The sequence below is a fragment of the Pseudonaja textilis genome, chromosome 3 (assembly GCF_049901715.1).
Source record: "Pseudonaja textilis isolate UNSWEBS1 chromosome 3, rPseTex1.2, whole genome shotgun sequence".
Lineage (NCBI taxonomy): Eukaryota > Metazoa > Chordata > Lepidosauria > Squamata > Elapidae > Pseudonaja > Pseudonaja textilis.
Genome location: NC_141992.1, coordinates 76,455,620 through 76,481,509, shown reverse-complemented (window position 1 = coordinate 76,481,509; position 25,890 = coordinate 76,455,620). Strand labels below are relative to the sequence as shown.

Sequence of the window (25,890 nt, the reverse complement as noted above, 5' to 3'; positions counted from 1 at the left end):
ATTGTGAGGATGTGCTCACAGATCCTAATTTGTAAAATTGTGCGGTCTTACTAAAGTTAAAATATCACACACTGTTACATTCAACCAGGTTTTTAGTTTTTCTTGATAATGTTTATAGGCTGAAAGAAAGACAAAACTGAGGACCTTGGGAGAGGACAGCAAATATTAAACTATTAATAGGAAAAACATTTGAAATCAATTTGAAAAGAAAAAAATGCTGATAAATTCAACATATTGATCTTGTAGGAGCATAAACCAAGGTAACTTCAGTTCATCGCTCTTATTAAATTCATAACCTGTATTGCTAAATGGTAATATTATTAAAGAGTGTAATCATAGTAAGTGGGTTTTATTCAATAAGTACAAAAAGAAATTCAATCTAGATTAACGTCTATCAAATATATGCATGTTTGTATGAAATATGACACAAAATATTGGAATCTCTGTAGTTTCCTTGTGGTAATTTAATACAATATTCTATAACAATAAGTGGTGCAGATATCTACCTTTCAGCACGTGGCCAATCTTGTTTGAGCTCAGAATCTAAGCATGATAAAATCTGGGAGGCTGCCAAGGAATATATAAAGGCTGTAAAGTAGATTGGGGAACTGAAAAAAATCTCAGAAGAAAGCCAAGCCAAACTACTTCCATATTGTTGCCCAAAATTATATGTCAACATCCATGGAATCATGATCAAATCTGACTTGACTTACCTGATTAGCTGCATTATGGTTAATAATAAAGTTATATATGGTATAATTTCATTATAATTTCATTATTGTTACATTTTGGATCATCTACAACTGAAATTCGGTTTTCAGCTTTGAGTAAAACGTTCCCTGACACTTGATGTAAAACAGATTGCTTTCATCTACTTGAAAATATGTTGTCTGGATCCATGTATCAAGCCACAGTTTGTTAAGTAAGCCCCAAGAGTTGAGCTTACACATTGCTCTAAGCCATTAAACATGACTTATTAAAACACAACTGACTGGATTCACATACCACATTTAACCAAAAACAAACAAAAGTGCATTATGACTTATTTGGAGGTATGAACTACTAGACCACAGACCGACCGGGCAAGAAGTAACAACAGAGTAGAAAAATAAAGAAAGTCAGTGGCTATACTGAAAAATAAAGCCCTTTCTTACTTACACACACACACACACACACACACACACACACACACACACACACACACACACACGAGGGACAAGGAGAGATGTAGGGAGTTGATGTAACAGGCAATAATATTGAACCAATTATTCTATTTCTTAAAATATGACAGTAAAACATTATTAATAGAAGCACTTCAGGAAATATATAATTCATTTCCTCAAAGAACATTCCAAGCTTCGAAACTTTTTTTTCCCCCTCAACAGTTGTAGCCCTTAAATCCTCTCTGGCAGATTTCCATGGTTGTTTATAAGAGGATGGAAAATGCTGTTCTGAAGAACAGTAAAGGCCTATACTTCAAAAACAGTGTTGATTCCTCCACATTAAAATAACTTTCACCACTAGAGACAGAGGGGCTATGTCAGTTAAAATTAGTAATGGGAAAGTGAGCATTACTTACTGTGCTGAACAGCCAGCTTGACTTGGGAGACACATTTTGCCAAAACACAAAAAGATTATTCAAGTTAAATCTGAATAAAGCTGGCTTTGTTCCGTTACAGCAGACATACTATTTCAACTAATCTAATAATTGCATATTCTAAATAGTCAAATCATGCATACAAAAATTAATAATAATAATTATTATTATTAATTAAATACAGCTTTAGGGAACAGTGATTCTGGGAAAAGGGTGTGAAAGAATTTTCTGATTAAAACCAGCCCATGAGGTCTTCTATCTGCTTTTCAAGGCAGGAGGTGAATAAGAAAGATGCTTGTTGCAATTCAAAGTAGATATTTGGGTTAGCATGATGCTAACTTGATCAGTTTGTGTTACGTATGAACCAGGCCTCTGTGATTTATTACATAATGACTTCATTTGACATGTGAACCCAATCAATATTTGTCAGATGGTTTGATCATATGTGGCTACATTTTTTAATTTACATTACTTATTTTTTTTTAAGGAGGGAGAAACTAATTCCATCTGTGTTTACAAAAGCAAAAACAGTTTTTGGCCTGCTTTACAATTCATATTATATACTAAGCAATTAAAACAAATAGCAGTCTATACAACACAACACCAAGAATTACAGTATATCTAGTTTGACCCTAAAAAGAAAAAATATGCATTATATCAGTGGTTCCCAAAGTGGGCGGTACCGCCCCCTGGGGGGCGGTGGGATCCCTTAGGGGGGCCACTAAGAGGCAAGGGGGCTGGCAGGGGGGGCGCTAAGAAGCGGCAGGGGGCGCTGGATGTGGGCTCGCAGGGCACAATTCAGGGGTGGGATTCTACCAGTTCTCTCTCTCTCTTTCCCTCTCTCAGGCTCACCCCAATGACCATTGCACCAGAACGGTGCAAGGGGCTCAATGGGGTGAGCAGCCCTTCCAAGCTGGCCAGCTTGCACAGGCAGGCAGCCACATCGCACAGGACTTGCGCTGCGTGATGCTGGAAGAGCTGCCAGTAGCGGGACAGGCATTTGGCTTTCAGCCAGTCCTCGACCAGGAAGCAGCAGAGGTTGCACAGTTCATGGTTCTCTGCCTGCATCCACCCATTGACAGCTTTCAGGATGCGGATCTCATATAGGTGCTTCTCCCGCCTGCTGGTTCACACCCTGGATCAGCTGTTGCACCAGCACCACCAGCTTGTCGGCCTCCACCCGGCACAAGCAGCGCACCAGTTTCTCCTTGCTGCAACTGGCTAGGTCCGTCTTGCTGGCTGGGGCATTGGACGGAGGAGGAGGAGAACACGGAGGAGGAGGCGGGCTCGAGGGGTGGCTGACCAGGGGTGGCAGCAGCGGTGGAGGTGCCGGGAACATTGCTCACTCAGCTCTGGGCGATACAAAGCGGCGGTGGGGGAAGCAACCGATTAGCCTGCCCGTGCAGCAGCATCTTTGCAACACTGGATGCCAGGAGGAGTGAGCTATGCTTTTGCAACGAGACCTCCCTCTTCCTCTGCTGCCGGCGCTGAGATTAACGGGATGGATGCATGGTGGGGCCAGACGTGCTGTGCCTCTGCCAGCTGGGAGCAGGTGCAGCAAAAGAAGAAGGGCACCTACGCGGCAGAGGGTGGGAATGAAGGGGGGAGGTGGGGGAAGGGTGCCCTGTTGGTGCAAAGTGGGTGGGTGAGCGGGAGTGTGCGGGGCATGTGCACGGGCACGGACTGAAGGCAGGGGGGTGGTGAAGCAACGCTGATTTTTTTTCCCCCAAGCCGGGAAACTTGGAGAGAGGGTGGGTGGGTGGATGAAAAACAGAACAGGCTTGCACCCTTTCCCCGGCTGCAATCCGGATTAAGGAGTTTCCTGCGCCTGCCCACCCACTCTGGGGTCTGGGACACCCTCCAGCAGCCTTCTGTAGCTTGGCAAGGGATGCATGTGCATGAAGGCGGAATTGGGGTTAGGGAGCATGGGTGGGTGGGGAAATGGCTTGCACCCTTTCCCCGCTGCTCCACTCGGACTTGCTTGGGAAGGTCCCTCTGGTGCAGCGGGCTCAGTGGGGTGGACCTGCGGGGCCAGCACCTAGAAGGCGGCAGTGGCGGCATGTTTTAAAAGTAAAGCCGAGCGAGAGGTCAATAATTTTTGCTGCAAAGAATCACAAAACCTTCTGGGCTGTGCACAAGAAGGGACACACATGTCTATGCAATTCAGCAACATAAATTAAAGAAATACAAATAAAACAAACCAACAAGAATCGGCAAAACATCTCTGATTAATTCTATTCACTACTAGAATCTAATCAGAGATGTTTTGCCGATTCTAGTCCAATGACCTGCTCCAGCAGGGTTAGAAGGGAGTGTGTACGTATGTGTTTGCATGGCTGCTGAACTCCCAAAACAGGTCAAGTAGCTCTGGGGAGGCCAGTCATAGATTAGAACACTTGCTAAGCAACCGGCCATTGAGGACCACTTGTATTTGGTTTGCCAGTCACCAAACCATGCCCACCCAGTCACATGCTCAGCAAATCACACCTACCTGGTCATGTGACCACCAAGCCACGCCCACCCAGTCATGTGACCAGCAAGCCACACCCTCAAATTAGGCCACGCCCACAGAAATCCCAACCCTGCGTGGGGGGCACCGAGGAGGAGTTTGTAGCACCAAGGGAGGGGTGGACTGAAAAAGTTTGGGAACCACTGGATTATATGATAAAGCTTCAAAGCCTAAATCAACAGGAGTAGATAAGACTTTTAACAGAAGCAATAGAATGGGCGTTGGTAAATTTACCTGTGAACGCCCTTTCTATCTATACTGCGAGAGAGCCCAGGTTGGTTAGACTCCTTCTTATGACATCATTAAGCTGGGTCTGTACTTGTACATATAAAACCTAGCCTCCGGGAGAATCCCCAGCTTTGGCAAAGATACTTGTCAGACTGAAGAAGTGTCTCTGAAAGCAAACAATCCAATACATTAACATGCCTTACCATCTCCGGACGAACCAAGGGAGGGGCTGGGTTCTCTCGCAGCATAGATAGAAAGGGAGTTCACAGGTAAATTTACCAATGCCCATTCTCCTCCATGCTGCAGCGAGAGCCCACGATGGGACATACCAAATCTTGCATGTGCACGGGCGGGTCTTCGTCCGGCCAATCACTCCGACAGTGGAATCACTCGCTGAAGAACCCGTCTGTTGAAGGCCACCGTCACTGAGGCAAAGGAATCCAGATGGTAGTGTCTGATGAAGGGAGATGGGGATGTCCACGTGGCCACTCTGCAAATCTCTTCCAAGGATGCCTGGGTGGTCCAAGTGGCTGAAGTGGCCGCACTTCTGGTAGAGTGAGCCATTAGACCACGGGTTAGCCACCGCTTTGTAGGCTTGTGCGATGCACATCCTGACCCACCTGCTAATAGTAGGGGAAGAAGCCTTGCTCCCCAAGTGAGCAGGTGAAAAGGAGACAAACATGGCTTCTGTCTTTCTAAAAGGGGAAGTACGCTTGATATAAATTCTAAAAGCCCTTCTGACATCTAGAGTATGTCACTTGCGCTCTAAGTCATGGTGTGGAAGGGGACAGAAGTCAGGTAACACAATGTCTTGAGTCCGGTGGAACCAAGTGTTAACTTTTGGGATAAAGAAGGGGTCCAGACCCTATCATTGTGAAAGATGCAAAGATCCTGCCTGATAAAAAGGGTGGCCATTTCTGACACCCTTCTGGCCGAAGTGATAGAAACGAGGAAAACTACCTTTAGAATTAGGAAGTGTAGAGACACTGTTCTAAGGGGTTCAAAGGGGGGCTTCGTAAGGGCATTAAGAACCAAGTGAAGGTCCCATGAAGGATACCTGTGCACCACAGGAGGGCGTAGGTTAGAAGCCCCTTTCAAAAATCTCCTGACCGAGGGGTGATGGGACAAGGAAGGGAGCGAACCCATGAAAGAACTGAGGAGAGAGCTGCTACCTGGATTCGTAAGGTATTGGGGGCTAAACCTTTCTCCAAGCCATCCTGAAGGAATCTAAGAACCCCTGCCAATTGGGCTGAGGAAGGAGAGAGACCCTCCTTGAGGCACCATTGGGAGAAAACCCTCCAGGTGGCATCATAGAGGTGCCTCGTAGAAGGTTTGCGAGACACCTGGATGGTGAGGATAACCCCCTCTGGGAGATTAGCCTCCCTAAGCTGCTGCCGCTCAAGCGCCACATGATCAGCTTCAGCCACTGGGGCTCTGGATGGATCAGGGCCCCTTGGTGCAGGGAGATGAGATGAGATGGGCTGGGATCCTCCAAGGGGAAGCCACAGACAGGTTGACCAGGTCCGCAAACCAGGGCCTCCTTGGCCAATAGGGTGCCAGGAGAATTAGCTCTGCTCGTTCCGCCAACAGCTTCTGTATAGCCGCCAGAATGATGGGAAGAGGGGGAAAGGCGTAGAGGAGACCTGCGGGCCATTTGCAACGAAGAGCATTGGTCCCCTCTGCTCCCTGGCAAGGAAACCTGGTGAAGAATCTGTTGACTTGGGCATTTTGAGGAATGGAGAAGAGATCCATCTCTGGAGCTCCAAATCTGAGGGAAAGATCCCTGAATAGGGACGGAGGAATGGACCATTCTGCCTGGTCGACTAAACTCCTGCTCAGCCAGTTGGCTTGGGAATTGTCGACTCCAGAAATGTGATCTGCTGAGATCGATAGCAGGTGTTTCTCTGCCCATAACCCCAAATGTTCTGCCTCCCTCATAAGTGCCTTGGATCTCGTTCTCCCCTGTCGTGTGCCTTTGCAGCCATATTGTCCATCAACATGAGAAGATGGAAGCCAGTCACTGAGGCTCTGAAATGCTTGAGAGTCAGAGAGATAGCTCTGAGCTCTAACCAATTTATGGGATGGGTGCTGTCTGATCTGGACCAAACCCCTTGAGCTATCTGACCCTCCATATGGGAGCCCCAACCCAGAAGACTGGCATCTGTGGTGATTACTAGCCTGTCTGTTTCCTTGAATTGGAGCCCCTTCCAGAGGGATGGGGAGAGCCACCAGTTGAGGGACCGCCGGGCCTGTTGAGAGCAGGACCTTGATTGATGAGTGGCTGGTTCCTGCTCGTTGAAAGGGGAACAGGAACCATTGGAGCAATTGGGAGTGAAGCCATGCCCACGGGATGATGCCAATATAGGAGACCATCTTCCCCAGTAGTTTCGACAGCAGCGACAATGGAACAGTCTGTTGTTGTTGAATCTGGCTGATGATCTCTGCAAGGCTTTTTCCACAATCTGGAGACAGGAAAACCTGACACAAAGTCATGTCGATGACTGCTCCCAAGTGTAGCAGTTTGGTTGTGGGTGAGACATGACTCTACTTGGTGTTGATGGAAAACCCATGGCTTTGGAGGCAAGACAGGGTAATTTGTAAGTCCCGATGGGCCGAGTGGATGGAGGAGGACAGTATCAACATGTCGTCCAAGTAGCACTGGAATAGAACAGAGTGAGGCCACCAATGCTGCTAGAATCTTTGTGAAGACCCTTGGAGCTTCTGCCCTGATCTGGAAGGCCTGAACTCTGGAGGGAAGAGAGGGGGCATAGGGCCCAGAAGTTTGCTGGAAATATGGCCCAGACCTGCTGAAATCCTGAGGTTATTCCTCAAATGCCCTAGAGGACAAGACCGGTGCGGGGGGTCCAAGGGCTCCATGAACAACTTCCCCTCCCCTGGGGGGGGGGCTTCTCTGGAAACCCCGATGTTCGGCTGGCTGGGAAACCTGTTGCAGTTGTCCTCTCATTTGTTGAATAGTCTTGTTAAATTGTCTCTCTAGAGCCGCATGTCTGTGTTTCTCTGCCTTCAACTCAGCCTGAGTTGTCGTTCTAGGTCCTAGGGCCTTAGCTCTGATTTTTGCAGCCACTTCCCTCTGAGCAGTACGTTGTCTACGTCTTTTCCTTTTAGTGGGTTGGAGGGCCTGTTCCACTGAGGGGGGGGGGGAGAAACTCTGCATGAGCACTGTCCTGATCTATTTTAAATAAGCAAGGCTCAAGCATTGAGAGAATGGCTCTCAAAAGTGCTTAAGGATGGCAGACGGTGGAATTGGGTCTTTGGAGCCCTGAAAATGGCCGCCAGGCCACTTAAAATGGCCACTCACCTCATGTCTGAAGAGACTGCACTCAAAGATGGCCGCTGTTCACTGATGGCTCCGAGAAGTGAATTTCGCTCCTTAGGCTATTGCAAGCCCCCAGCCATCAGATCAGCCAGAGAAGGAAGAGATGCCTCCCACGTGATCAGTTGGCTGGCTCTGTTATCGGTTTGCCGATCAGTTTTACGATCAGACAAACTGTGGCTAGGGGGAAGGTCCCAGACTCTTCCCTGCTTGCCTAGCAGCGCTTGGGAAAATGTTTATCCCAATGTTGCAGGAGAACGGAGACCAGTTCTCCTGAAGTTGCTGCTGCCCAGATCCCCGGGAGCTGATTGAAGCAAGGGTAGCTTCTGTAGAAAATCACTGAATAAAGCGCTAACGCTTTCGGAGACACAGCTTGTGACTTAAAGAAGCGGAGTCAAAGCTGGGGATTCTCCCGGGGGCTGGGTTTTTATATACAAGTACAGACTCAGCTTAATGACATCATAAGAAGGAGTCTACCCAGCCTGGGCTCTCGCTGCAGCATGGAGGAGAAGATTCAAAAAGGATAGTCTGGCTGACATATTTGCAGTTGCTGGATAATGTAGAAAACAACAAATTTGCTTGTAAAACTTGCGATTTTTATATAATACCCATAATGGGGAAGATTATACAGCTCAATCTATCTAGAAATAAACTGTTCATACAGAGTGTGTTAGGATTCTTCCCAATGAAAAAGCCCAGAAGAGTTCCAACCCACAACTGCCTTAGTCACATTTTAAAACAAATGCCCAGGCCTTATCTCAGCACATTCACTTATGTATGTATGAGTGAATATTGGTATTTTTGTTACTCCAAGTCAGTTCTGTGAAAGGAATGGTCTTGATTATATATAGAATCCTAGCTCACTATTGCGAACAAAATCCGGGTAGACCACATCCTTCCCCCCACAATCAAATTGTCATAAAAAATAAACTTGAACAGCATCAATATCAAAACATCTCTCAAAGTTCAAAAGGTTTGAGTTATACAATCATAGGGTTAAAAGTTAATTGTAAATGAATTGATTATGAGCAATAATTTTGTTTTATTTCCTTGTATAAAAAGAAAGGTACAATTAAATTTCAGTACAGTATGCTAACTAAGCTAGTAGCTGAAATAAGGATAAACTCAACCGAGTTCTTGAACTTTTTGACATTTCTGCAGTAATAAAAGCAGTTAAAGGATTATCAAATCTCTTACTCTATCCATTCCAATGGCAATATTCTAAACTAAACATTCATAACAATCATTGCAACTTAAATCACCGAGCCAGAGCACCAAAGTCAGGCCAAACTAGAAATGTCTAAAGTCAATTATTGTATAAAAAGTTGTAGTTAAAAAGTAGCTACAAGGAGGAATAATAGGTGAGATCACAGCAATAGAGAAAAAGTATTACATCTCTTTCCAAGTTATAATTTGCACCAACAGGGAAACATGACTCAGAGAAGCGGGTCAGGAGTCTTGAAAATCCTGCTGTCACTCCAATGGACCCAACGTTTTTCTCACACTACCAAAAACTTACTTGAACTGATTACATCAATTCTGGCTAGCAAAAGTATTTTGAACTTAATTTTTAAGAGATATTTCTCTTTGCATTGACATTTTAGAAACTATTTTCAGGTTTTCTTTTCTTTTTTAAATCACCATGCTGGAAAGATCAATCCTGAAAGAAAATCACATCAACATTCAAGAAATGTGTCACTGTTTTACCTGACGTCAAAAATGTTTAAGTTTAACAAGAAATTCAGATACTGCAGTATAACAGAAATGACTAGCAACTTACAAATGCCAGGGAAAGAAATTGTGTGACTTTCTGTATTTAAACAAAACTTCCTCAATACGAAGGTAGCGTTTAAAGGCTTTGATGTACAGGCAATGTGTTATAGATATTTAAAGAGAATATGTAGGCAAAGATTGAAAAGATTTTACTTGTTATGTCAAAAAAATTAACAATTTTTGAAAGTGCTACAATTCTGCACACAAAATACTGAGCCTAAAATATTAATTAGCAAAACATTGAAGTACTGTATCATTTTCTTTCTTGTTAGCAAGTTATTCTTAAGATCTGAACAAAGCCCACATTTCAAGGTAGATCAAGATAATTCAGATTGGATGTTGATTACTTGAGAAGGAATAGTTTCAATTCACGATATTCAAACTTCTCTGCAAAGTCCTACTGTCCTGAAACTAGTGGTGTTGAAGCACTACCCAAAGAAAAGGGGAAAAGGGAAAGGGGAAAAGAAAAGGAAAAAAGAAAAAGGAAAAAGTGAGAAAGAAAAAGAAAAACTTATTTCAATGTTTATGATGAGAATAGAAAGGAGGAGGAAAACTGGACTAAATGATCAACCCATCTGTCCTCTCCACGAGTGGTGTCTTTAATAGAGAGTCATCCAGAAAGGGTCTGTCATCAATGAACAATGCCAACCATTCAACTGCAAGCACAAATAATTTTATTAGGAATTTGGAAGACACTGCAAAAGAAGCCAGAACCTGTAGCTGCTGAGGTTTGAAGGCAACTTTATTCCCCAAACAGTGAAGGATGTCTCTACAGAATCACATCTGATTCAAAGGGTGGCTATTTGGGCTGGGCTCAAGCTTGATCACTGTAGTCATTACACTTTGGGAAAACAGTATCAAGGTTTCCTTTCCTCCTACTTTCTAGCAAGTTTAGTAGCAAGACTTGTATACCTGAGAGATGACAGCTTATCTTGCCGCCCTTTGTTTAATGTTTCTTGAGAGACGGTCGGTATAGCATTGGTTGCCCAACAGGGAAGGGTTTTAACTGGGGATGGCTACCTCATAAACATCTCTGGGAAAAGGCATACACAGCAGCTGGTCTCAGAGTCATATCTCAATTAGACTTAACAGAGAAGAAGAATCAAAATCACCTGAGAGAGATGTTTTGTTTCTCTAATCTACAGCATAGGGAGAATTATCCCCCAGAGAACACTATTCTGTTTTCCAAGTCATGCTTTGCATCCATGTTTGATCATACAAAGTCCCATTTTGGGAATCATCTTCATTTTAGTCCTAATGAAATTGTTCTCTGCCCATGCATAATATTATACACCTTTCTTGACCATATCTTCCTTGAATCGTCTTTTTTTTCTAAAAAATTCCAGATGTTACAGTCTTTTCCTATAAGGAAGATGCTCAAGTCTTCTTTTTCCAGCTTTATGATATATTTCCCCCCCCAGATCTAGCAACCAAAATTGCATACATGCATATACTGTATTTTGAATACCGGTGTAAGGATATTAGAATGTTGGCAATTTTATTTTCAGTCTCTTTGTTGCTGATTCCTACCTAGTATGAAATCCCAAGTTTGATTGAACAAGCAATTTCTGCAGCCACAGATCTTTACAAAACTTCAGTAATATTTGTTAATTCTACAAGCCTTAACAGTTCTGGTTACCTGGTAGAAACAAACTTTTTTTTTTACACATTAAAATAAAATGTTGGTCTAATGTAGTCATTTAGCCTACAGAAACTAATCTTGGACTATAGTGTTATATTTTACTGGAAAATACTGCAATACTTAAAAATATCCACAATTTTCCAAATATAAATCCTGATTAATATTTTAGGACTACACTAAGAAATTGGAGTTAACCATATTTTTAAAAACTGAAAATAACAGGAACTTAAAAAGTAATTTTAGTTATATTTTCCTTTTCTTTCAAAATTTGCTTCTTGTAGGGTCAATTCTATTAGATAAAACTATATACCAAGTTAATATCTAATGCCTTGCATTTTCAAGGATTTTTGCCTACCCTAACTTAGTGTTTCCCAACCTGGGCAAGTTGCAGATGTGTTGATTTCAAAGCCTAACATTTTACTGTATATTTACTGTATAGCCCTTGCTGGGAATTCTGAGCATTGTAGTCCACATCCCAGAGATTTACCAAGGTTGGGAAACCCTGGAAAGTAAGGTCCCAGGCACAAAGACAGACAGATGATCACAGCAGCAGCCAGGACTGACTTTTGAGTGCCAAGATTGTGTTTTACCAAGCAAAGGTTTCTCCTGTTCCCTATACACAGAAATAATTATTGTACCTTCTTGCTTCTGACATTTACACTAGAAAGGGATCGTAGTTTTCTCTTGCTAAGGTAATACCTACCCTCTCTTAAAACGGTTCTTTTGAACTTTGTATAGTGAACTATAAAGCCAAATGTAAACTCATATCCTAAACAGATGAGTTTCATAACATACCGTAGAAGAATATCTTTTTTCTTGACTGCCTCTATTTCCAACTTATTTTTAAAAATATTTTATACTTTTAGATTATGGCAAGTAAAAACCAACCATTTTTCTCCCAGACAACTCTGACCATAGCTTGGTGGCACATTAATGCCAGCTTGGAGTTATTTGCAATGCCCCTTGGGGCTGAGCAGCGTACAATGGCCTTTTTAGTCAGAACAAACAAGAGGAGAAATCTATGGCTTATTTTAATGTTAACAAGTGTTCCCTCTGGCCTAAAATGGTATCATGATGTAAAGAGAGGCTAAAGCATAATTGTACTTTTTAAGTGCTGTGAAGAATAGCAGAAACCACTTCTATGTGTCTTCCTTTCCCTTAACTTGTTTCCTTTCTTGCACTTTTCACTTTCTCCGAGTTTTTCTTTTTTCTTCCTGACTTTAGTTTGTGTTAAGTTCTTTATTTTAGTCCAGAATGCAGCAGGGTGAGTAGCTATGAACCCAATGCCCTTGGGGCACTGCTCAAGTTGCCCTGGCTCCCAACAAGCATCCAGATGTAATTCAAGATGCTGGTGATCACCTTGAAAGTCCTACACAGCATACGACTGAGCTACTTGCAAGACTGCCTGCTTCCAACAACATCTGTCTGCCTCACATATAGCAATAGCACTTAGACCTATCTACCGCTTTACAGTGCTTTACAGCCCTCTCGAAGAGGTTTAGAGAGTCAGCATATTGACCCCCAAAATCCAGGGCCTCATTTTACCAACCTTGAAAGGATGGAAGACTGAGTCAACCTGGAGACCTGTCAGGATCGAACTTCTGGCAGTGGAATGCAGAGTTAGCCTGCAATACTGCATTCGAACCTCTATGCCACCAGGGCTCCTTTTCCTCATAAGGAGGGCACACTCCAGGTTTCCTCATTTAAGTACTGCTAGGTCATGGGAACTAGGAAGTGGGCCTTTTCAGTGTCTATGGTGTCTACAAACATCTTCTCCCACATACAACAAGCCCAATCCTGCTGGCCTTTGGAAAAGTAGTCAAGACTTGACCTTTTCCCCTAGACAGTAAAGTTTGGTTGCTTTCATCTAATCCAGTGGTTCTCAAACTTTTTCAGTCCAACGCCCCCTTGGTGCTCCAAACTCATCCTCGGTGCCCCCCACCCAGGGTTGGGATTCAAATTTCTGTGGGTGTGGCCTAATTTGAGGGTGTGGCTTGCTGGTCACGTGACTAGGTGGGCGTGGCTTGCTGGTCACATGACTGGGTAGGTGTGGTTTGCTGGGCATGTGACTGGGTGGGCGTGGTTTGGTGACTGGCAAACCAAATACAAGTGGTCCTCACTTAATGGCCCATTGCTTAGCAAGTGTTCTAATCTATGACTGGCCTCCCCAGAGCTACTTGACCTGTTTTGGGAGTTCGACAGCCATGCAAACACATACGTACACACTCCCTTCTAACCCTGCTGGAGCAGGTCATTGGACTAGAATCGGCAAGACATCTCTGATTAGATTCTAGTAGTGAATAGAATCTAATAAGAGATGCTTTGCCGATTCTTGTTGATTTGTTTTATTTGTATTTCTTTATTTTATGTTGCTGAATTGCATTGACATGTGTGTCCCTTCTTGTGCACAGCCCAGAAGCTTTTGTGACTCTTTGCAGCAAAAATTATTGACCTCTCGCTCGGCTTTACTTTTAAAACCTGCCGCCACTGCCACTTTCTAGGTGCTGGCCCCGCAGGTCCACCCCATTGAGCCCGCTGCACCAGAAGGACCTGCCCAAACAAGTCCAATTGGAGCAGCAGGGAAAGGGTGCAAGCCCTTTCCCCACCCACCCAAGCCCCCTATCCCCAATTCCACCTCCATGCACATGCATCCCTTGCCAAGCTACAGAAGGCTGCTGGGGTGGTGTCCCAGACCCCAGAGTGGGTGGGTCAGCGCAGGAGACTCCTTAATCCAGATTGGGGAAAGAGAGAGAGAGAACTGGTAGAATCCCACCCCTGAATTGTGCCCTGTGAGCCCACATCCAGTGCCCCTCTGCCGCTTCTTAGTGCCCCCTGCCAGCCCCCTTGTCCTTAGCGCCCCCTAAGGCCTCCCACCGCCCTTCAGGGGACGGTACTGCCCACTTTGGGAACCACTGATCTAATTATTCAGTTTGCCATTTTACAGATCCTGGTTATCTTTTAATAATATATGTTTTCTTCTTATTGTTCATGTTTGTTGTAGGTCACTCAGAATCATGTGTTACATAAAGGCGGTCATATAAATGCTTAAATCAATAATGATCAGCTATCAGGACTGTCCAAATTCTGCCAACGTGCTTTAGTGCCACTTCACTGATTGAAGGAAAGCACATTAAAGCAGCTGTTTGGATGACTCCTTAGTCTCTTTACTTCTGGTGGAAGGAAGAAAAACATTTTTCTAATACCAAAAGGAACAGATGCAATTTGTTGTTAGTTACATCTTCAGCAAAGCTGTGATTGTAAAATAATGACTAGATAGTCCAGGAGGACCAACTGTGGCATGTTTAACCACATCTTAGAATGGGGCTGGTGCACAGCTGATAAACATAAAAATCTGCAGATGATAGAAAAGTGGTAACTAAGGTTGATGAACAACAACTTTCAAGGGTTCAAAAACTACAAAGTGTACAAGATATTTATCATGCATTAATGTTAAAAAAATAAAATCATGATTATACTGCATTAGGTGGAAGATTTATGGGCTTTTATGTCTTGTAATGTCAGTAGTAATGCAAAAAACGTGAAAGGCCAGCTTAATCCTCTCAACAAAGCTTACAAGAGAGGCAGAAAATAGTTTTCTTCCTTTAATGCCCTTTAAAAAGGCCTTGGAAAAAGTAGGTTAAGGACTTAAGCACAGGGAAGTAGTGTGAATCATAAATCAATTTCTGATTTGCTATGATGAGAGAAAAGGGTTTCTGAACAAGCAGATTGATTCTCCTTCCTAGGTGAAACAGCATTGGGGAGAAAAAGTGAAAAGGCCCTAGAACGGCCATTCCTATATTGCCAGAAAAAGATCGACCCAGTTCCATTTGCAAATCTAAGACCTACAGATGCAAATTCAGAATTAGCTGCTGTAAGTTCAATAGAAACACAAGTAACATTTTTCAGCACAATACAAGATTGCTCAGCCAGGGAGGGAGGAAAGTCAAGATGGCAACTGCAACCACAGCAAAACCTTCCCCCTGTTAAAAGGGGCAGGACTTTGATCACCATAGCTGCCATTTTGACTTTTTTGACTCCAGTCACGGCTATCCTTAGCACAGTGGGAATAACGTAACAAGGGATATATAGGCTGGCTCATTCCACTAAGGGGTAACACAAGTTCCTGCTTTTCTTCCCTTAGTTTGTGTTTTAAAAACGATCTCTGTTCAGGAAATACTCTCGCGTAGAAAACTGTTCCTTGCAAAGTACTAATTTCTTTTACTAGGCTTACCTGCCACTTCAATTGCTAGTTGATTTTGTCCGATTTACAACCCTTCTGTGCACAAGACAGAATAAAAACAATCAAGAAATAAACCAGATAAATAATAATACACAGTTGAATACTCCTATGTTGAGGAATCATTCTATGTGTACACTTGTATGCAGGAAGTATCTCCCTCACTTCATCTCCGTCTCAAAGACCTGCTAAAATAACCAGACTGCTTTCTTAAATCCCTCTAATGTTGAAGGCAATTTCACAGGAATGCTAGAGAGACAGCTATCCCGTCTCATAATTTGGGCCAAACTCCCGTAAGACAGCTGCAGAGTCTCAAGAGATAACTATGATTGATCTTAGGAGCCTCTTCCTGTCTTTGGTTTCAGCCTGCTCATTCCTTGACTAAGCTTGGTCTCCCTCCTTTTTTTTGGGGGGTGCTGTTCAAACCCTGTTGTCAGCTATCTTGACTTTCTTAATATACTTGTCCAACAATCTTTTTTATTGGATGTTTTTATTTGAGAAGTAACAGCTTAATTCTAAATGCTGTTATTTTATCCACCTGTTATTGTTAACTGCCTTGACAGTATATTTCTACTGGAAACAAGGTATGTGAATATTCTTTTAATAGCTATAGAGTAATAGAGTAATTAGCTTTTAAAACAATGCATTAATTAGCATTCCAAACCTAAAAGATTCTACACAGCGGATGTATTTCTGACTACTGGAATTACAACCTTTAACAATAGGGCAACTGAGATACATATCAATGCTTTTGAAATACTGAATATAATGGGCTTCATGGTACTATTAAAGGATCATAAGTCATACACCTTCCTAAATCAGGACAGAACCAATAGACCGTTTATCTGTACAGTGATGTTAATGGTTAAACAATCCACATGCATAACTCCTCACTTTCAAAAGCCTATCAAGAAAAACAGGCGTGTTATTGCCAAGGTAGCTGCAGCTCGGCCTATGCTACGCTAGCTGAAAACACTTTTTCCTCTTCAGTTGTTTCCTAAACAGACTTGATTGTGTCACAATGCCAAACTATAATGTGGCTCAAGCAACTTCTGTTCCTTGAATTCCCAGCAGTTTTAGCCCTCCGGATGTTGCTAAATTCCCCAACTCCAATGAATAAAGATACTTAAGATTACAAGAGAAAAACTTGCTGTAGGCCCTATATGGCAGGTGTCCCCAACACACACACACCCATGCCATGGACCACTATCAATCCATGGTCTGTTAGGAACAGGGCTGCACAGCTGGATGTAAGCAACGAGTGAACAAGCAAAATTTCATCTGTATTTGCAGCTGCTCCCCAGCTCCCTAGCATCAAGGCCTTAGCTGTACCTCAGATCATCAGGCATTAGATTCTCAAACCCTTCTGTAAACTTCTCATGCAAGGGATCTAGGTTGCGCGTTCTTCTCCTGCCTCCCCGCTTATTTATGGAAAAATTGTCTTCCACAAAACTGGTTCCTGGTGCCAAAAAGGTTGGGGACAGCTGCTATAAGCTGTATTGATAAATCTTGATTTGTTTCCAAGTTGCGTGCTTGTTAGGTTTGTCATAAAATATGAAAGATACCCAACTGCGTAAAGTAACAAAAGGATGTTGGGGGTTACAGTTCAACATAGTTCATATTATAAATGAAGTTGGCCTCTGCAAAAAAAAACCCCAACCTATAGCCTAATGAATTTTATTTCATTAGTCATTAGTTTGCAGCATATGAAAGGGCACAGGTTGTTCAACCCTGATTTAATATCACAGGCAGTCCTCAACTTACAACAGTTCATTTAGTGAGCGTTCAAAGTTACAATTATACTGAAAAAAGAAATTTATGACATTTTTCACAATTGCAACCTTTGTAGCATTCCCATGATCATGGGATTAAAATTCAGGTGCTTGAGAACTGGTTCGCATTTATGACTGTTGCTGTGTCCCAAGATCATGTGATCCCCTTTTGTGACCATTTGGCCACGGTTACGATTTATCAACTACAGTTAAGTGAACTACATTCACTTAACAACTGTGGCAGGGGTAGGACTCAATTTTTTTACTACCAGTTCTGTGGGCATGGCTTGATGGGCGTGGCAGGGAAAGGATACTGTAAAATCTCCAGTCAGAGCATTTGCCAGTCCTCCGAACTACTCAAAATTTCCACTACTGGTTCTACAGAATTGGTCAGGACCTGCTGAATGACACCTCTGAACCGTGGCAAGAAAGGTCGTAAAATGGGGCAAAACTCACTTAACAAATTGTCTCTCTGAACAAGCAAGATTTTGGGCTCCATTGTGGTTGATAGTTGAGGACTATCTGTACAAAAATGAGATACAGATAGTCCCCAACTTACAACTCTGAAAAAAGTGATTCATGATTGCTTTTCAGTTATAACCGTTTCAGCATCCCCTTGGTCGCATGACCAAAATTCACACCCTTGGCAACTGACTCACTTATGTGATGGTTACAGTGCCCCAGGGGTCATGTGATCACCTTTTCTGAACTTGTGATAAGCAGAGTGAATAGAGAAACCAGGTTCACTTAACAACCTGGTAACTAACTTAACAACAGTTAGGTGGCAAAGCAAGGGAACTATCTAACAGTGTTTCACAATATTTTGAAATGTTACTTTGAATTGGAGGCAGTCCTCGCCTTACAAGAGTTCATTCAGTGACCGTTTGAAGTTACAATGGCACTAGAAAAAGTGACTCATGACCACTTTTCACACTTATGACTATTGTTGCACCCCCGTGGTCACGTGATTTACATATGCTTGACAACTGACTCACATTTATGACGGCTGCAGTGTCCTGGAGTCATGTGGTCTCCTTTTCCAAACTTCTGACAAACAAAAGCCAATGGGGAAACCGGATTCACTTAACAACCGTGTACCTAATTTAAGAACTGCAGTGATTCACTTAACAAATGTGGTGAGAAAAGTCAAAAAAATGGGGCAAGCTCACTTAACAAATTTCTCACTTGACAAAATAAATTTTGGGGCCCGAGTGTGGCCCTAAGTTGTGGAGTACCCTGTGGCGGGATTACTACTGGTTCTGTGGGCAAGGCTTGGTGGGCGTGACATGGCTTGGTGGGCATGGCAGGGGAAGGGTACTGTAAAATCCCTTCTCTCCCCACCCCATTCACCTGCTTTCCAGATCTGTTCTGTGCAGGGCAACCAAAGAAGACCCAGGTGATACTCAGGAGGCAGAGAATAGAGGGGGCGGGGCCAGTCAGAGGTGGTTTTTGCAGGTTTAACTACTCAAAATTTCCATTACCAGTTCTCCAGAACGGGTCAGAACCTGCTGAATACTACCTCTGGGACTACCTGTATAGAACTATTATGGAGCTGCCATTTAAGAACAAACCAAATAATCTTTAATCCAGCAGAAAACTGTTAAATCTGCCATAAGCAAGATTATATTACCTGAAGACGTAGTACTGGACTATAAAAAGTCTTTATGATGCTTTTTCCAGCACAAAGGGACATGAATGCATTTTCTGCCACCTGAGGCTTCAAAAATTAAAAGAGTGATGCCTGGAGGGCATGGCAAATAACATTTCATATTTATAGCCTTTCATTTCTACCACACCTAGACTGCAACACACTTCCTCCTTTCTCCTGGCACATACAGTACTCAGCTATGGAGAGACTCATCTCCCTCCAATTACTTTCCTTCCCATATCAGCAGTACAATTAGTTGCTTTCTGTTCTCAGCAGCAGCTGCTATTCTCAACATTTATGAATGCAAGTATCTGTTGGAAGCCAAAGGGGGGGGGAGGTTAGAGAGAAAGGTGAGGGGAGAACAAACAAAAGACTTTTGCAATGGAATTTAATCAGAGGATATTAGCTTTCCTGATTTCAGTGGTCTTGCTACAATTCTGGATGCATTCCAGTTTCCATTTATAAATGGGAAGCATCAAATCTTGGTAACAGGATATTTTACTTTATTGTCTATTGGTGTGGCAAAAGCCCAAAGCATTTCTCATACATTGGTGTTGTATGTTTTAGAATGCTTGGGCTTTGCAATTGATGTCTTTTTAAGTGATACTAGCACCTTCGTTTATTTTTGCACATTTAGATAGCACGATTTGTTCTTCAGGCAAAAAAACACCACTTCTCTTACATCTGCTCAAAGAAACAGGGGAAGGGAGTGACCTGAGGATTCCCTTACATTAGAAGATGAAGTCACAACTGTGTCATACAATACATCATTCTGAGTAAGATTTAATTTAATCCAGCACTGCAAGGCTCGACTTTAAACACAAATCTTCTTCAAAGGAAAATCACTAATATTTTATTTTATTATATGATAAATGAAGTTAGCTTCTGCAAACCCCCCCCCCCCAAAAAAAACCCTACAGAATACTGACTTTTATTTCATTAGTTTACAAGGAGATGAAGTTTCATCTTTACCGTGAAAATCCATTCTCATTCAGACAGTTAATACCATACAGAAGGTAGTCTAGTCCTTGTCACAAGCCTTCTAGTCTTAATATTTCATATGTTTCTTAACTTCTACAAAAGGAGAGAAGAGAGGTATGTTGCCCAAGAAACTAGCAGCCTAAGCATCCTTCCCAAGCAGTCAGAAATGTGAGGAAAAGAGCTATCTTTTTCTATTTGCGAAAGAGAGCTAATACAGCACAGTCCAAAATAAAAACCAGAGAATCCAAAGTCCAAATTTATCTGCAGCACTAGAATAAACGTCTATTAATACCAGCAAAAGTTGTGTTCAGCATCACACACTGCCATATTGTGGCTTTGTCAATATTGCAACCGTTTGCAAGCAGTCAATAATCCTGACTCATTAAATAAACCACGAATAAGCTTCGCGGTGTTTACTCCTTGACTTCCAAGTAAACAGGTGCAAGTTTAAAGTCTAAGGCTATAATCTTACCTTCACTTACCTGAGCACAAGACTCACTGAACGCCAAGTCTCACTTTTCAACACGCCCAAGACTTGAGCTTTGTGCTTCAAGAAACCGAAGCGAGTCGCTTTCTCGCGAACTCAGCGCCACTTTCCCTCCCAAATCGACGCCAATACCGGCCCACCGACCAAGATTGTTTTATAAAAAGGATGCACGACATTAGCCTGACGGCTTTTGCCGACCGTACCCTCGTCATGGATGAGACTGCACAAAAATCTCTGATCCGCAACGCAACTGGGCGAGGACCGTTAGCAATAAGATTAAATCCCCCGGCAAACCGGGGTTTGTTGGTTTTTTTACGCACCTCACCTAGCAGCAGCCCCGGCGAAGCGAGTCACTCCAGCAGCAGCCGAGCCCATGCAGGCAGGGGCAAAAGCGCCGGGCGAGGGAACGCGGTCCAAACCCGGGCGAGGCAAGCTTAGACCAAGTTCCCAGGCTTACCTCTTCGGCCTTGGCTGGAGGAAGGAAAAAGCAAACCTCCACCATCTTTTTTTTTTTTTTTTAATCACGCCCGGTCTGGCTACTCTCGCTTCTCTCAAGGCAGAGCGAAGCTAATGGCTAGGCCCTATCCAATAGCACCAGAAGCAGAGCCCATGTGATTGCTGGCGACGCCTTTCTTCCCCGCCTCGCCGTTCAGGTGCGTTTGCAGCCAAAGCGAGGCAGGGCCCCCGAGGGGAAAGTGCCCGGGTGCTTTTTTGAGGCTGGGGGGTGGGGGTTGCTCGTGTTTTTTTTTACAGATTGGCCTCCAATGGCGGGAATGCTCCTCTGCACCGTCCCTGAAGACAGGTGAACGGGGAAGAGCGCGGAGATGCGCCCAGGAGGAGGGGGAACTGTCGGCTAACTCTGCAGCCTCTTGACCTTGGATTCCTTTCTTTTTGGCATCCAAGCCGGGCCTTGCTGTAAGGCAGAGGTGGGCAGTAACCTAACTTTGATTTCCTTTGCATTCCCCCCCTCCCCGTGTGTCGAGGGGACGGAGCTATTCTTCCTCTCAAATTTCCCTCCAATAGTTGCCCCGTGAGCCAAATAAGCTGAAAACGAGGGTCCCTGGGTCTCCTGGTACACTAAAAGGGGATTTGAGTCTAGGCCTGCCTTTAATGGGTGATTTCCATTAGTAGCAGAACTTGGTTCCTGCAGTGACCTAATTGTTAGCTTTTTTTTAATAAAATCCCTTGGATGCCAAAATAACCGGATTATCCTTGGGTTGTATGGAACTTGATTTGAGAAAAGGAACAAAGTGGCATTTGATGTTCCCTCTTGAGGCTTGGGCCCAGATACTCCTTAAACTGGGCCTGCAACTTGAGAAAGCTATGGTTTTTAAATCATGGTTTGTTTCACCATAGTTTATAGAAAAGCCATGACTTGGAGGATTTTCACAATATATTAAACACGGTTTAGAATCACTGTGCCAAAAATCAAATAATCTTGATTAGGCCTGAGCATGCTGAAACAAACAAGCTTAGGTTTTGTGGTGTGTTAAAAGTTTTAACAAATACAAAGTAGCTGATTTTTTTTCCAGTTCAGTATAAATCAGAAACAATTCTGAGGGAATTTGGCACTATTATTTGTAGGCTGAGTTCCCCCAAAGTATCCAGCTAAAATGCAGTTTGCTTGCTTGCAGAGTAGAATGCAATTTCACAATAACTGTTTTTTAAATCAATATTTATTTATTTTTTATGAATCTGTATCTTTATTAACATTTATTAAACATACAAAAAACAGTTTTCCAACAAAATTTTTTAAAAAGAAGGAAACAGGTGAGGGGGAGGCCCTTCACTTTGGGAGCAGCCGGAGAAAAAACTTTGCTTCTGACATTTCTTCAGAGTGGGCTGGATGCTTGGGCTCCCCCTGAGGGTCCTGGGGACGAGGCTGGGATGCTGCCTTGGGGGGCTGCCAAGGCTTCAGGCTCCATTGTCTCTTCCAGGACCTGCTTGAGGGCTTACAGTTCTTTGTTCCTCTCCAGCACCTCTTTCAGCTTGCCGTCTCCGGAAATCATCTTTCTCATGCCTTGGGTGATTTTGGCTGGTACCCGCTCCTCTTCCGAGTCGTCTGATTCTGAGAGCAACTCCTCGGGGCCCATTTCAGATCTCCGCTTTGCTCCAGCCATCCGGCGAAACTTTGGCAAGAGACTATTGTTCCGGTTCTGACAGGTTTCTGCATCGCACTTGCAATCCTCCAAGCAGGCCATTTTCTGTTTTCAGCAACCGCAGTCCTTGTTTCCACAGAGGCCTCGACAGGCGCACCCAGAAATCTTCTTCCTTATGCCTTGGGCAATGTTGGCTGGTACCCACTCCTCTTCCGAGTCGTCTGATTCTGAGAGCAACTCCTCAGGGCCCATTTTAGATCTCTGCTTTGGGCCGGCCATACGGCAAAGCTTTGGCTGCTTCCAGCTCTTCGCAGAGCTCCTTATTCTTCTCAAGCACCTCTTTCAGCTTTCTGGCCTGCAACTAAGGAATAATTTAAAACAATATTTAACTGAATCTGTTAGGCTGCAACCCATATATATTCAACGGGCACTCACGGTTCATGTGTGTGAGTTTGTAAAGCTAAGCTACATTACGTGCTGTCAGGTTAGTTTACTTGTCAGCTTCCTTGGATCCAGAAGATCTAAGTCTGAAAGAGGTCTGTTTGCTAGATCCATGGATTTGCCAAAGGAATCCAGTATGTTGTGTCAACCTAGCCTGTGTTGAAGGCTGAGTGGGTTGTATGAATACAGAAAACAAGACTGAATAAATGATAACGTTAAATATAAATAAGCATAGTATACATGCCTAGCGATGTAATAAACATTATGGTACAGGTAGTCCACAATTGAGCGCAACGTTTATGTTGCTGGGCAAGACATTTGTTAAGTGAGTTTTGCCCCATTTTACAATCTATCTTGTCACATTTGTTAAGTGAATCATTGCAGTTGTCAAGTTAGTAAATTATTAAGTGAGTCTGACTTCCCGGTTAAGTTTGCTTGTCAGAAGGTTGCAGAAGGTGATGATATGACCCCGGAATGCTGCAACCCATCATAAATATGAGTCACTAAGTGTTCTGAATTTTCATCATGTGAACTATGGGGAATCTTTGTCGTAAGTGAAAAATGGTCATAATAGAGAGATTCGGGTTCTTGTCTACTGTTGGCCATGGAAACTGGTGGTTTTTGATCATTCTTTTCTCGGTCTAACCTACCTTGCAAGATTATTGTGGGAATCCAATGAAGTGAGTTCCTCGCATAAACTGCCTTGAACTTCTAGAGGAAAAGAAGGACAAATACCTTCTTATAAATAATGGATAAGCAATTTTCCATTAAAAGTACTAAATGTATTTTTCAATTTCGATAATAAATATTAACTAACAGCCAGAGTTTGAGATCGAAAAGGTTCAAAGTTCCAAATTAACTCAGCACAAAGCATTAATAGGTAAACAAATTTAAATTACAAAAGCTCAAAGATTAATTGGCAGCTCAAGCATTAAAAATGCCTTTAGTTTTATTAACTCTTTAGCAAAACTGAATATACAGTAAGTATATATTAAAAAATTGAACTGTGATGCACCATTTTATCCAAATAAAGGTTATGACAATGAGAATTTTAGTAGAATAGACATAAATGCCTGAAAGATCATTTTTATTAACCCTGCATTAATTCTTTACAGAATAGTTAAAGAGCCCAGGAGGATTCTGAGCTAACTTGGAAACTACTCTAGTGTAACGGGCCATTAGAGTTTTCTCATATCACTGCCTGGGGTGTGTGGGGAATGAAGCTAAAAGGGAACGATGTTTATGTCATGGGAAATATTTGACAGACTTATTTTCCAAGATGCATATAACTTGGGAAATATCTAAGATATTTCTGCACTATTGAAGGGGGTGTAACAAAACTTAAAATCTTAACTATTATATGTCCAATTGAGAGTCTAAATACATTTTGTGGGCTGTTCCTCTTACAGGGAACCCCAGCATACAGAGCTACCAGATCTGGGCTGCAAAATGCACAATAGATAGCAGCAGAGAGTTGGGCTTTTCTCTTATCACCATGTTTCCATCTAATATTCATTCCAAATATGGTTGCTTTACTAATGCAGTAAACTTTTCCATAATTCAATTTGAATGTAACTACAGTGTGTAGAATGTTAAGTACATGACCCCGCAAAATCTGATTTTTCTTTGACACTTTTGCTTTTATTTTTGCATCTCCAAACTCTTCTTGTTGATTTTTTTAAAAAAATCGATATTCAACCAATTAGGATTAAAAATAATATTTTAAAATCAACTAGTTAAATTGCTGTTTAATGACTTTAGCAGACTTGACTTTTCTTCTTCGCAAAGAGCTCCCTCTGCTGACCAGTGTCCTTGTTATAAAGACCACAGCCACAAGAATAGCCATTCGTTTCTCAATGGAAACAAATGAAGAAAATGATTACTCCAGTGCTTCTTGATTTAATAAAATCATGATCGCTGCTCTGACTTTAAAACTTCAAGTGACATTAAACGTTATGGGTATATGGTATATGCCCCCTTAGATTAGACATGACCGAACAGGGGAAACCTTTATCTTTAATAATAAAAAGTGAAACTGCAGATATGTGAAAACCTTTATGCATTTACTGAAGCCTTGTTTTATCAATTAAAGATGCATAAAACTATGCATAAAAGTTACTTTGTTAGATGTATGTGTATTGAATATTGCTGTTGAACGTTATCTGAGTTTGGTGTTGGTATCTACATCTGTCTGAACAAATAAAGCTAAAATTAATGGATAACCAAAACAGTTTATGCATAAGGTAGGAGTTGAATGAACCAATCCTTACAAATGTTAGATGCAGCTGTAGTTTAATTTAGTTATGCCATTAATATTATAAAACTAACCTTTACATTAAAAATTAGAAAAACAAATATGAGATAGAGAAAAGTCATATTCTTCTACTGCACAGGTGTCAAACTTGATTGCATCATGTGATGTCATATGACATCACAATGTTTTTTTGCCTTTGCAGAGCCAGGGTGGGCGTGGCGTGGGCATCCGACTTGCAGGCCACCAGTTTGATACCCCTGTTCTTCTGCATTTCCTTCTGATGGAAAGCAGAAACCTACAAGGAAATCAGATTGTTCTTAGAATTCTTTGCTAATTCCACACAGATGATGAGTAAATTAGCAAATAGATTAATGGTGACTCTGCCCTGTTTTCTATCCATTTTTATGAGTAAAGGATGACATGGAAAATAAATTCTCAAAGGAACAGGACAGCATATGCTAAAATATTATCAACTGAAGCAAGAACAGAAGCATGGATTTTACACAGACAGTCTAGGAATGAGAAATGACATCTGAGCTAATGAATAGTCTTATTCTGATATAATATTCCTATCACACCTTGTTAATAAATTTGAAATACAATATTTCTAGTTGAGAAATAATACTTTTTATATTTTATTTTTATTTTTATGAACTTATTTCTATCTCATCTCCAAACCACAATTCATTATTTCCAGTGCAAGAACAAAGTAGAAAATAGCATCTGGATGGGCATTTCAAACAAAATGACTGATAAATAGAATTGGATCATAAAGAACTGAAGTGAACCTGGAACTAGGTAATAGGCCAACAATAGAGAGTGAAAATTGGTGTTGCAAAGTAGAATGGCAAATTACAACTACCAGGCTTCAAAAATAACAGTGGATGC

At 42.4% G+C, this 25,890-nt stretch overlaps 1 protein-coding gene and 2 long non-coding RNA genes across 9 annotated transcripts in view; 1 reads left to right on the top strand and 2 right to left on the bottom strand.

Annotated features, from left to right (window-relative positions):
- LRRC8D (leucine rich repeat containing 8 VRAC subunit D) overlaps nt 1-20,731 on the bottom strand; it is an 87,302-nt gene extending 66,571 nt beyond the window's left edge. For 5 of the 7 annotated variants that reach the window (XM_087930141.1, XM_026700293.2, XM_026700301.2 and 2 more), the window contains exon 1: nt 20,529-20,731. The gene's annotated coding sequence lies outside the window, so the exon portion shown is untranslated. The remainder of the gene's footprint in view (nt 1-20,528) is intronic. The other 2 variants (XM_087930140.1, XM_026700294.2) reach the window with 1 other exon arrangement.
- Nucleotides 20,732-20,815: 84 nt separating this feature from the next.
- Nucleotides 20,816-24,876, top strand: LOC148126175 (uncharacterized). The gene is made up of 2 exons (XR_015742914.1): nt 20,816-21,134; nt 22,146-24,876. It is a non-coding gene; the product is annotated as an uncharacterized LOC148126175 (long non-coding RNA).
- Nucleotides 22,534-25,890, bottom strand: part of LOC148126174 (uncharacterized) — a 29,913-nt gene continuing 26,556 nt past the window's right edge. Inside the window, exons 2-3 of the long non-coding RNA XR_015742913.1 lie at nt 23,399-23,459; nt 22,534-22,668 (exon numbers count right to left, since the gene is read on the bottom strand). This is a non-coding gene — a long non-coding RNA (uncharacterized LOC148126174). The remainder of the gene's footprint in view (nt 22,669-23,398; nt 23,460-25,890) is intronic.